Source organism: Haemorhous mexicanus, chromosome 10 (genome assembly GCF_027477595.1).
Source record: "Haemorhous mexicanus isolate bHaeMex1 chromosome 10, bHaeMex1.pri, whole genome shotgun sequence".
Taxonomy (NCBI): Eukaryota; Metazoa; Chordata; class Aves; order Passeriformes; family Fringillidae; genus Haemorhous; species Haemorhous mexicanus.
In genome coordinates, this window is record NC_082350.1 from 18,287,883 (window position 1) to 18,301,257 (window position 13,375).

Below are 13,375 nucleotides of genomic sequence, written 5' to 3' on the forward strand. Positions count from 1 at the left end.
CATTCTGCTGCTTTTCCCCAGATCCCAATTATTCCCTGTGTCATGTGGATGCCTTGCACCCCCCATGAGCTGCAGGAACAGCCCAGCTTTCATTTTCCCTAACGCAGGCTGCCGGCAGAAGTGCCTTTGAAAGCACAAACCACATCTGCTGCTCCTATCATTACTCGGCGATGGCTGCACAGAGCCACAGCCATTGTGCCTCTCTGACCCGCTCTCTCTCTCCAAAGAGGAGCTATTTAAACCATCCTATTGAACCATATCATGTGTCCACAGAGGAACTTCGAATGCTCCCACTATTGTACAGCTCTTGCTGGTGCCAGCTATGAAAATGCTGTTTGTGCACTCTTGTCAGCAAGGAGGGAGCGACCGCTGGGATCACACAGCCCCTGCCAGGGAGAGCAGAGGACCGATGGACACAACAGAGTGCTGGGGATGTGCTGCTCGGCTGGGCATTCCCGGGATGCTAATGGGGGGAAGAATCATCAGCTCATGCCAGAATCTCTGGACATGACCAAATGCCTTCAGTGACATCAGCATGTACATGGTTACCCCGGCGATGTCACGCCATCAGGCTAATCCCCAGCGGCGCGTAATCCCCTGTCACTAGGACAACACCGGCAGAAAGCAAACCTGGACCAATATCTCCTCATTTACCCAGACCTACCTAATCCCAGAGAAGCAAGTTAATAACATACATCAGCTCAGTATCTGCAGGTTTTTTATTAAACTCCTCGCGTAAATTTTATATTATTTTGATCCTTGCCAAGTCAAGCTGCCCAGCTTCAGAGCCAGCAAGGATGTGCTCACAGGAGACGTTTCGTGAGCAGACCTCAGGCTAAAACTTATTTCCTCTCACTATCTGATAAACTCTTATTAATAATGAAAATATTTGTTTAAAAAATAAAAAAAGTGGGTCAGATCCCAAGCATTTTACAGATGGAACAGGCTGAGAACGACTGACTGAATGATGTTACAACAGGTTGTCTGAGCAGCTCCTTTGGCCAGCATCTTCTCCCGGCATCCAGCGACTCCCTGGTGCTCACGGAGACCTTCCCACCGGCGCCTGGCGCAGCAGCCACGTAAGCCCTCTTACCCACAGCTTTATCATCCCAGTGTGGATGAACAGGCTTTTCCTTACCCAACTGTGGCTTAATAAGCTTCTCCAGTGAGTGCAGATCTGTAAACAGTGGTATCAGTTATTCTGTCTGACCTGCAGCACAAAATTGTTTTCCTACTTGTGAAGGAAATCTTCAGAGCAGAGCTGGGGATACACAAAGGCAGCTCCATGTAGACCATAAATAAATATATATCAGTGCACGTGCTCTTTTACTTTGCACGCCTGAAAGCTAGAAATGTCTGATGCTTAGAAGAAAGGAAATATTTAGTTAGGAGAAAAAGAGAGAGCTGTTAGAAAAAAGAAAAACACTATATATTTATTTTTTATGGCATAAGTGAAAAGCCTGCGCTTTCAGCTTTGTTGAATTATTTTACGCTGTATCTCTGGCAGAAATCGAAAAGAGACCTGCTTGCATCCAGCCCCTCAATTATTGCACCTCACTTTGCCGTGTGCCAAAATGACATCTGAAGAACTGGCAGGAAGATTTGCCTCTGCACTCTCCCTTGCATGCAGGAAGGCAGCTCTGCCACGCTCAAAGGTGTTGGGAGATTTTGCAGCTTAGGTCAAAGGATGCTAATAAAGCATTTGAGCCTCCATATGGTATTTTGGCACTAAAATGTCAGCTGCTTTTCAGACACTGTACTTTAATCATTTCAGACAGGCCCCTTTTAAATGGTTTGTTTAGTTTGCTTAGAGAATAATATTTGTTATTTGGTTTTCAGAATGACTAATAAATGAACTGTCTTTGCTCAGGGAGAATAATGCCACTTAAGCAAAACCTGGTACTGCAGTTCAGAGCTATTTAATAAGAAATACCTGTCAGTGTCAGAATATATTTAGTGTGCATTAGCTTTGAAGAATTGCAGAATAGGTTTTCCCCTCGCTAAGTTTACTTTATGTAAAATGTAACACATGAACTGTGAATATGTGGACAGCAAACAGACTGTATCAATGAATTCAGCCTCCCCCGGAAAATGCTGACAGTGGCAAGAGAAACACCTCCTCACAGACACAACTGACACCATCAAAAGCGGAACGTGTGACAGCTGCCAAGGAGCCGCAGCCTCCCGCCTCCCTCCCCTTGTTTAAAAAACAAAATCAAATCCCAAATAACACGCTGCAGTCTATTTATCCTCTTGTTTAATCCGCTGGGAAAGCATCAGCATAATTAAATGCTTTTAACCTTTCGGTTTTAACTTGCGATCAGCCGGCGGTGCAGAGAGAAGCCGTAAGGAGCAGGAGCCCGGCACGGCCGCACCCCAGCCCAGCCACGGGGCATCCCCATCCGCACCCCGAGTGCCACCGAAGCACCGCCCAGCTGTGCTGGACCCACACAGGAGAGGGCTTTGTGACTTCCCAGCAGTTCTCCATCCCAGATCCGGGCTGCAAACACAGAATTTGCCGGACAAAGCCACAGCCACCCCGTGTCTATTATTCATGCGACTCGGCACTTTCTCTCACAACCCAGGTGCCTCTCGGATGCTCCAGCCATCTGGGGCAGCTACTTGGGAGGCTGGCAGTGGGTTGCTTGAAGAAGCAAGTTATTTACTTAGAAACTGTCTCTGTGGCATCTTGACCATCTGGAAAGAATATGGAAATGAGACTTTTAGCGAGATGGAGCTTCTCAGTTGATAAATTAACCAGGCATCTCCAGAACTAGGTAGAGCTGATAAAAGTGAGCACTTCTGAGCACATCCCAGCTCACACACACATTTATAGGTGTGAGCGTTTGCAATTTCCCATCTCACCCACACATCTGGGGACCTAAGTCACTCTCCTGCAAACTGCCTGGGTTTCTGGGCAAACAAATCCTGACTTCCAGCTGTAGAATTTTTGTGCAAAGAAGAGAAGGTCTAGGCAGGGCTGGCTTACACAGCTTTGCCACCAAAGCTCTGCTTGCCCCAGGGGGACCAAGCCCAGTCCTGCAGGGAGAGCAGGGCTGTGAGCGTCCTGTCAGCGTGGCTGGCCAGCAGGAGCTCCTCATCCATCGCAGGGAAGGTGAGGTGCAAGTGTGCACCCCAGCTTGGTCCTTACTCACTCCCCAAAGCCACAGCAGTGAGCAGGAGCCTGGTGCAGTGGGGGAATAACGCTCACAGCCTGTCACACACACAGGAACCACTCGGCTCTTATGCCAGCCTCTTCCTAATCAAAATATCATGCTAGGCTGGAGTGGATCTGGCTTCTTTGAACGTGAGTCACATCATTTGCTGATTGCCAGGAGAGTTCCCAGGAACTGGGGGCAGCAGGACAGAAATTGCAGCTGTCCTCAGAGCACTGTAATTTGTGCTGGAGCTGGATGGCTCTCCCAACCACCCCCAGACAGGGCAATTAAGGCTGGCTTCGAGCCAGATGCAGGTCGCTGGGATCAGAGCATGGAGCCCCAAATTAAGCACTGTGAGAACGGAGCCAGGAGACTGTACAGAAGAAGTTGGTGAAGTAGTGAAGTCCCTGGAACAGCTAACGTGCCTTTCAAATGCAAATGCCATCCTCAAGGAAAGTGTTTTGTTCTGCAGCCTCAGAGTGCTGACTTCTAATCACCGAGCAGAGAAAATACACCCAGGAATACTAACATGGAGAAAAGGCTCTGGGGGTGGGTCGGGGCAGGTCAGTGGTACAGGGAAACACAATCCCACCAGCTGAGTCAATCCAAGGGCACACACACTCAGTAGGGCCCTGCTCTGTGCCCACCGAGGGTCAGAGCTTATTTGAGTGCCAATGTCATGCTGCATAAAATTACCTCCAGCTAATGCAGCCCTAACACTTTCCAAAATGCAGTCTAAACTTGCCAAAAGCAGTTGAGGTATCTGGTACCCATTGTCCCTTCAATATAATGTACAAAAACCCAATGTGCAACAGCAGGCAGCTCCTCCATTGTTGGCTTCCCAAGTGTCTGAAATGGACAAAGTTGGATGGACACCCAAAATCCAATTAAAAACTGAAGTTAATAGACGTGAAACACCAACAGGGCTCTAGGAGAAGGAACAGCCCTGTGACAACTTCCACTGGGGGTGATGGTGTTGCCAAACTCCCGAAGGATTTTTAGTTTCCCAAAGCTTCCCTTCATCTTATGGGATCAGCATCAGCCAGTGGTCCTTCTGCCCTAGGACGGCACCTTTGTCCCACACCTGCAGGTTTTTACATGGGAGCTATGGCTGTGGTGGAGCTGGAGGTTGCATCTGACCCTACGTGAGCCTCTTCTCCTGCATCAGCATCAGGCAGCTGGATGCCACCAGCCCCTGGAGCCTGAGGAGATGAGACCCAGCACAAGTTAAGGAGCACCTGGAAGGGGCTGGAGCTGCCTTGGTGGAGCTCTGAGCAGGGAACAATATTCGAGGGTGACACATACTTATCTTTACAGGGCAGAGGACTCTTTTGGAGAAGCCCTGCTGTGTCCAAGCCCTGATGATGGTCAGCAGACAAGCAAGTTCCTCATTTAAGGCTCAGTGTGGTCTCCTTCATACAGGTACTGGTAACTCTGGTGTGATGAGGGCCAGTGGCAGAGCAGCAGCTGAGCATCTGTCCCCTGGGCCCATGCTGCAGCTACAGCCATCCACTGACATCTTTAACAGTTTTCTCTAAAGAAATGGTTTTTTCCTCTAGGAATGCATTGAGCTTAGGTGTGTCCATATGGCTTGAGGAAACCCATGGGACCTCAGAGTGGGATTTACTGGCTATAATACTTTGTAAACATGTATGCATTTTAAAATCCGTGATTCTATTTTGCTAATTGACTGGAAAAAGAGATGCATTAAAGCAAAACTAAGATCTGAGCAGTGTCAGATGACCTTGGATACTCACAGTGCCAGCAGGGCTTGAAGCTGGAGCTGGTGGAAGCTCAGCCCTCTGGCTACTGAGCCGAAGGCTCTCCAGGTGGACTCATCCTCAAACTGCCCACTGCAGCAGCTAAACAATGTGTGGGAGCAAAAGCCTCTTCAGTGGGAAATATCCCACGAGGCTCCATCCCAGGTCCTTGGTTGTGTTCCTTTAAGAGCAGTGACTCAGGCAGTGTGAGATTTTGCCATTGCTGGGGTTTCCTGAAGTCATGAGGGCCTTGGCCAGTGATGGGCTCCAGCTCCCTCTATATCCACGAGTGCCCTGAATATTTTCAGGAGCAGGAAAGGTCTGAGAAGAGACCCTCTCCCCTTTCATCGCAGGATCACAGGCAGCAGTGCTCACTTTCTGAGGAACAAGGGTCCTTTTTAAAAGCACTCCTTAGGTTTAACTCCCACGACATTTGTAAACTCTTTAAAGGCAGGAATTAACCTGGGTTTCTAGAAAGCATCTCTGACGCTTTTAAGCAGTGTTTCAGAGCCAAAAATGATCTTCAAAATCTTCTGACTTCTAGTTTTGAGAGAAACACTTTTTTTCTTTGAAATTAGTCCAATTAGAAGATCACAAAATTAATTAAAATGCAAAATGAAATGCAACACTTTGCATCAGGTCAAATTAAACGTTTTCACAAGTTTTCAAATGAAATCAGAGCTAGTTTTCACTTTGATTAAAGAAACCTCCCTCTCCCTCCCCAAGTTCTGGAAAACATAGACCCAAAGAAAATCCTCCTTTCCCAAGCCTGCCCATTCCAGCAGGCAGAGGGGTACAGCTCTCCCTGCCCTGAAATATCAGGGACCAGAGCTTCCACTTCACACTCAACCCTCGGCTCTCACCACAGGCACTTTGGCTGGATGATATTTTAAGTGCTCCTACTTGGTGGCAGCAGCTCGTTTAAAATTAGCAGCACCCCTAATTGGGAAGGGGGAGCTGTGCCTGGCAGAAATGGCACTGCTGGCCCCTGGCCCAGCGGGGGCAGCCCGGTGCCACTCTCAATAGCCATCACTGTCAGAGGTGAGCTCCTGGCCAGGGCTAAACTGTCCACCCGTTTAAATATAGCAAATCCCAAAATGTCAGGAGTTCTGTAGATGGCTGCGGAGCAGTGGCAGGGGGGAGGCGGGGCTCAGTGCTGGGGGCTGGCTCAGAACCAGTCCCTGCCACGGGCTGGGTCACTCCGATGTGCTGGTGTAACACCTGAGCTTTAATTGCCTCTGCTGTGGCCATGTCCTGCTCCCGGAGGAGCTGCTGACACAGCCACTGTAGCTCTTGGCACCAGAAAATACATTCTCCTCCGAGACCAAAAATATCAGCTCACTCTAAACATCAAGAGAGCTGCTTGTGATTAAGCATTTGGGGTTTTACTGCATCCTGAGGATGTAAAGTGCTATTTAAGTGATAGCTATTTTTACTGTGGTTATTTATTATGTGGGGCTGGTCAGTGCTGGGGTCCGCCCCCCTCTGCACAGCAGGTGCTCCCAGCACAAAATGCTGGTCTAAGGTGGGCCAGCCTCAGGCAAGCACCACACCAGCAGGTGGCCATGGTCCTCCTGCTCCTTCAGCAGGCTCCCAAAGGCAGGAATCACTGGGGGAAGATTCTTTTGGCCCTAAGGAGAGTGGTTAAGCCCAGACCCTTGGAGCCATTCATATTGCTAAACCCGTGGGGGAACCATGGCTGCTTCCCCGGAGAAAAGCACTGTAATGTGGCTGCAAGGGGTGTATCCCTTGGGTTTGGTTTGGCTTGAGAAACTTGGAGGTCTTTCCCAGCCTGAATTCTATGAATCTATGGTTCTATCCCTACAGAGTGGGGTGAGGCACAAGCAGGCATTAGTTTTGAGAGAAATACTCCATTTTTCTCCCCTCACCCTGTGATCTGGCCAAGTGCCGCCAGTTCTGCTCGTCCCACTGGGATGACAGCAGGACCACAACCCCAGCTCAGGCTCACAGCAGCTGCAGAAGGTTTGGGTTTTACAGCTCCCTGCTGGCTCTCCTGCTCAGCTACCAGACATGAGCTCCCTGGGCAGACTGATGGCACATCCCAGTGGGAGGGCAGCCAAAGGGGCTCTGCGTGGAGGGACCGAGGAGCCAGGGCATGCATTGCTCTCCCTGCAGCCATGGCACTTGTGAATGGTCATTTGAGCCCTAACATTGCACAGTGTCACTCCTGCGTTGCTGCAGCCCTCGGGGTCATTAGGCCTGCAGGAGCTGAGTCTTTCCTCCACCAGGCACACTGCCACTGCAAATCCCACACAGACATGGATACTCCAGCATCATCAGAGCCCTGCCCCTCACTGCAGCCATGCAACCTCCTCCCCAGATGGGATGCTGTGCTGCAAAGGCCCAAGGATGAGCCAAGCCAAAGCTAACCCCCAGGCAGCTTCCAAGGGGTTAAGCACACCCAGTCTCCCCTCTGCCTTTCCAGCCTCCTCCTGCAAAAGGCAAACAAAGAGGCTCTCCTAAGAGTACCTCGGCCTGCCATAATGGCATTAGGGGAAGGGCGGAAAGAGATCCTAACTCTCAGCTCACATTTAAGCATACAAAAACAAACAACCAAAAAAAGGGAAAAGTTAAAGCCATCTGAAAGTGCCTCCCTCTCTCCCAGAAGAGTGATAAAGGCTTTTTGGTAGAGTGAGGTGGTGTTTATTTTGGTTTGTGTTGTGTTGCTGCTCTGACCCCCTCAGCTGTTAGCCGGCAAACTTGACAGCCTGATTGTTTTTACTGGACTGTGCCGGAGTTTTTCGCTCTGCGAAAGCGATCTGGGAGCAGTTTGCACTGATTGCACGGAGGGCTCTGACCAGGGCCCGCTGCCATGTCCTGCGCCCTGCCCGCGTCCCAGCCGGGGCTGCAGCCCAGCCCGCAGCTGGTTCAAATCAGCACTTTCTCCCCATTTCACTGCACAAGGCAGCGCTTGAAGATTTTCCTTTCTGTTCTGCTGAAATGTGACTCTAATTAGATGATAACAAGGCTCTGACATTTTCTAATCGTAATCCTATCCATGCAAGGGGACATTATTAAAACGATTAAAATTATTGATAAAGGGGAGGAAGGGAGCTCAGTCAGAGAACTTGGTATTTGGCCTGTGGCACAGGAGGGGTGCGCGGGTCTGGGTGTGTCCCCTGGGATAAAGGCACCACTGTCCCCAGGGACATGGCACTCTCTAACCACTTGCTTGAGTAACACAACACTGCCCACTGAGCTGGAGCTTCCTTTCATGACCAGGACTTGAAGGAAAGGTGGCTTTGGAAACAAAAGGTGGCTTTCATGTAGAGCTAAGGAAGCACAGCTTCACCAGACCTGAAGTTACCAAGGAGGTTCTGGACCCAGTGTTTTCCACACCCATATGTGCTCATGTGGAAGACACAGTGCAAATATCAGCATTGCACATGTGGCTTTTAGTCCCTCTTTTCCCAAGGTTTTTGCTCCATGGGATTGGCATGAGGGATAAGCAATTTTACTACCTTTGGACACATCAAGACAATGCAACAAGCATCTTCTCTCTGACCCAGGGGACAGGCAGGTGATGTCCTACACCCCCTGTCCCCTATCAGCCATGGGCCCTACACACAGTGCCATGTGAGGGTTATGCCAGTATCCTGAGGGAGCCTGCTGTGCCATACAAGGGACGTGGAGCTCACCTGCAGCCTGCTGAGCAGTCCACTAGCACAAGGCCAGGCCCTCCAGCACCCCTCTGGGTGGTCCCTGACTCTGCATCGCTCCTACAGGATCCCATTGATTTGTCAATCAAACACCCTTCTCTGCAGGGCTCTGCGCCCAGCTCTACATCATCCCTGTCTGGCATGGAGGCAGGCAGTTCTGAGCCAGTTTTCTGCTCTGGAAACCTCGGGAATCTCCCTCAGTGTTTCCCAGAATAGCCCCAAGGCTCCTCTAACTTCCTACAGCTGCTGCGTGGCAGCGAGCCGGCGGCTCCACCCGGAGCATCCCCCTCGGTGGTGGCAGGAATGTCGGTGGCACAGCCCCCGGAGCGTGGGGATTCCTCATCCCTGGGGAAGTCCCTACACCTGCAGAGAACAAGGCTCATTTTTTAACACCAAAACAAACAACAGCAACCCAGAGGGGACAGGGACACGCAGGCAGCTCAGCCTGTGCACTGACACTGTGGACGCTTCCAAGCTCCAACACCAGCCCTCCTCACCCCCGAGGGCAGGGGAGACACAGCACTACCCACCCCAATTAGCCTCCACGTTGTCCAAGAGAAAACAGAGCACGAATTTTTCCAGCAGCATCCATAGCCCTGCTCAGCATGGTCATCCCCAGCTGAGGGGGGAAAGTCCCCAGAGAGCAGGAGCCAGAGGCAGAGTGGGATGGGTCAGCATAGCCAGGAGCTGCCAAAGCTTGAGGTGTTTCAGAAGCCTCCCCCAGTGCTGGTTTGCATGCAGGGTCAAACCCCCAATCCACAGAGGACCAAAGACCCCAGCACTTCTCAAAGAGAAAAGCCCTCTGGAGCCAGAAAACCGTTTGCAGAGAACAATTTATTAATTCAATTTACATCTTATTTCTCTTCACAAGCAGATCATAGTCTTCATGAAATTGCCCACTGCTAGAAATTATGCAGCAAATATTTTAGGATATGAATCTCCAGCAAACTGCCTGCTGCCAGTGCTATTTCCCTGTGCAGGGCTGGAAATCTGAGCTGTGTTGACAGGACATGCAGCTCCCATGGCTCGGTGCATTCCCTCAACAGAGGCGTGGTGCTCTCCCAGCCGGGCACCAACGGGCAGCACTTCTCAGCTTATAAATAAAAAGCTACAACAGAATCAACCTTACAGTGCAAATATTCATGATTCTGAATTTGAAAATCACTTCCTATGAATAAGCCTGCATAGTTTGCATTAAAATATGCTGCTTCAGCACCATTCCTGACAGTGTACATGCTTGCTAGAACAGCCACATAGAGCAAACCTGAAAAGGTCAGGAAGGGAAAGGGAACAAATTTACTGAGGAATTGAAACATATGTTTGGTGCTGGTCTAAAAAAAAAATCTGCTGCGAGTACATAGGTGGTGTCTATGTCAGGGAAAGTGCACTATGCAGAGCTCACTACACAGGGACAGAGGTCTCAACTAATTGAAAAACTGATTATTTTTTATACCTACGAACTTTGGTATTTGGAAGATTTTAATTTCTCTTTAAAACGCTGAAGATTCTTTTGAAAAAGATGTAGAATTCATATTGGAAACCCACAAAGGAGTTTTTAAGACTCTACCTTCTTATTTTAATAAAATGTAGTTTAGATTTTTTTTTTCTTGGAAATATCTTCATTAAATAGAAGAACTAAAGGGCATGGTAATATAATTCACAGATGATACTAAATTAGGATATATTGTACGGCAGTGCGGACTGAGAAATAATACAAAGGGCCCCAGAGAGATTGGAAACCTGGGTAGAAAATAAATGAGATTCAATTTGGAAAAATGCTGTCGATGCCTCTGGGGAAAATAATTTGAAACACGCGGAAACCTGGGAAGCAGGAATGGCTAACACGGAGTTTAAAACAATAACAGAGAGAAAATTGTCTGCAAAGCATTACGGACCCCCTCGGACGCCCGCTGGTGTCAGCAAAGAGGTTCCTGCTCCCTGCTGTGACGCCCTGGGGACGGTCACTGCTGATGGCAGAGGCACGGCAGGGACAGGGGGAGGCTCATGGGCACAGCCCCGGGCAGCGCTGAGGTGACAAAACCACACGGAGGTGACCAGGGACAGGATCAGGGCAGGGGAATTCAGGTGTCTGGGGGAACAACCAGGGCTGGGAGCTGGGACCAGCCCCTGCTGGGCTGGCATGGGGGCACAGGAGGGTGAGGATGCTCAATGGGACCCTGATAAAGGTGTGGGGGAGTGGAGGAAGAGACACAAGCTAAATTTTGAACCACTGCCTCAGAGGATCTCCCAGCAGTAAAGGCCAAAGGCACAAAGAGGTTTTGAGAGCACAGAACTCTCTAGACACACATATTCCTGCATGCAGCCCTCTCCTGGGAAGGAGATGGGCTGGCACCCAGGTGGTCCCTGCCTACCTCAAGTGTTTCTTCTCCTCTCTCTTTTTCCTTCCACTGTTTACCAGTGGATAAAAGGAAGAAACAAAGAGCACAGAGCAAGTGTGATCATGGATCACATGGATCCATTGTGGGATGGATCATGACCTTGCTCAAATCCCCTTTTTCCCCCAGTCCCTCACAAACACGTGCTTCCCCATCTCCTGGGACCACAGTTTCAAGAAAATGAAGTGGGGAGGATGAGGATGAGGCTCCTCAGCTGCTCTTGCCCCTGCTTCAAGGGCTGTGAGAAAGGGGTCTGGCCCTGCAACATGTCCAAGGCACAGGGGCAGCTCCATCACACACCCAGGTACACCCTGGCTGTGCCAGGGCTGCACCCACAGCCCCAACCCTTCCATCCACACAGAATGGTACCAGGCCACTCTACTGCAGGATAACAACAATTTTTTTAAATTATTATTTTCTTTTTAAGGGGTTGGGCACTATTTCTCCAGGGCATTCAGAGCTCTGCTCACATGTCTTCTGTATTTCAAGAAACCATCTAAGCCTATATATTCCAGATGATAAACTCCACCTAGCAATTTTCTCCTTTTCATTAAAATTATTTACACCAGAAGAACTTAAAACAAAAATCGATTTCAAGAGAAACAAGGAGGGACAGACCAAGGACTCTGGTTTTACACTGCTATTTTTTAGCTTCTGAAAGGCACACACTTCACTTATGAACTTGAGCATCACATATATATTTTAAAAGGAAACAGTAGAAACGCTTGTTACTGTATCCATCACTTTTTCTTGACCTTACAAAAAATAGAGCTCATCAGGTAACAGCATTTCTGACATTTTGAAGTTGTTTTCTTTCACCTTTGGGATAGAAATAAAACCTTTAAGCATTCTGTTGAATGAGCTTTCAGAAGTGTGGCTTTAGAGACATCTAACCAAAAATCAATGTTTTTGTTTAGATAAGGTTGAAAGTATCCAAAACTTCCAATCAAGTCTAAAAAAACTTATTTCAATTCTATTTCTAAAATAAGTTATCATGTCCTAAGAGCATTTCAAATTAAATGCAATTGTTCTTTTCCTCCGGATAAAAACTCTGGCATGGGAGTGGGGCTAAAGATGGTTTTGATGATCCTCCCCAGAGACATCCACAGGCTCTTGGAGACTTCATCTCAAAACAGAGGGAAGTTGTTTACTTTTTTCCAGGACTATTGATTTTTAAAGACATCTCTGAAACAGTTTGTATCTGGATCTCACGAGAGGGGTACTTAGGAATAAAAGGTGTGGATGTAAAACCGGCTCTTGAATTCCTTGGGAAACAGCAGAGAGGAGGTTTGAAAAGGCATTTTCCTGCACACCAGGACTGCCACAACACATTCTCTTTCCAGTCAACACTGAGCTTGAGTCAGCAAACACTTAAACCTTTTGAGGGCAAGAGAGAAATGAAGAGACCTCAGGATCCCAGCCTTGTACAGCACAGCCTTGACTGCTCTCACATCATCAACAACCAAGTATTTCAGAAAGGCCAACTTCAGGTGATGGATGTGGGAGTTTCAGCAGGTTACAAACTCAGAAAGGAGCATCCCTGCCTTCAGAAGACAGGTAACCCTTGGTTACCCTTTGGTTACTTAACTGCATTGGGTCCCACACTAGAACACCATGCCACTCTTTAGACGGGAACAAAGGATGGATTTATTTGCTACATGTAAATATCTGCACATTTTGTCACACAAAGCTCATCTCCTCATGCCACCAGTTTCCAGACCTGCCAAGTGTAGGTTAAGGTGATCTTCACCCAGCCCAGCTCAGATGGAACTGGGAAAACAGGGAATCAATCTTCCCATCCTTGCTCACCTGGCAAATCTGAACCCACAACAGAAGGGTGAGAGCTAAAAATTCTAGAATTTCAGAGGAAAAAAGCCACACAAAACATTTCAAAAAGCTGTAGGTACTAAGCCACTAAATGCAAGCCCTTGCTCTCTCATAAATGGCTTCTGGAAATGCTTTCCATGGCTGCAGAGGCCCTGGACAATGAAAGGCATAGTCCTGTTGTGACCAGAATCTGTCACATTCATTATCTTGTACTCAATCACTGCAAAATGCAAAACATGGTTTGACAAGTTTAATTTCTGTATATAACGAGTTTTAAAAGTATATTGTTTATTTTAATTGCATACCATTCTTCATCCAAGTGCAGCTCAACAAAATTCAAGCTAAAAACCATCTCAAGGTTATGCTTTCTTTTAAAAAAGTGAAAAAGCTGAGGTTTTGAATACAAAAATTGAACTATGTAATTGTTTAAATGAGCATTCCTTTACCATATCATCCTCCCTAGCAAGAAGTACTGCCATTTTTAATGCAAGCAGCTATATTTGGTTACAAATCATGTTTTAGCAATTATACTACACAGCAAGAATGAACAACTC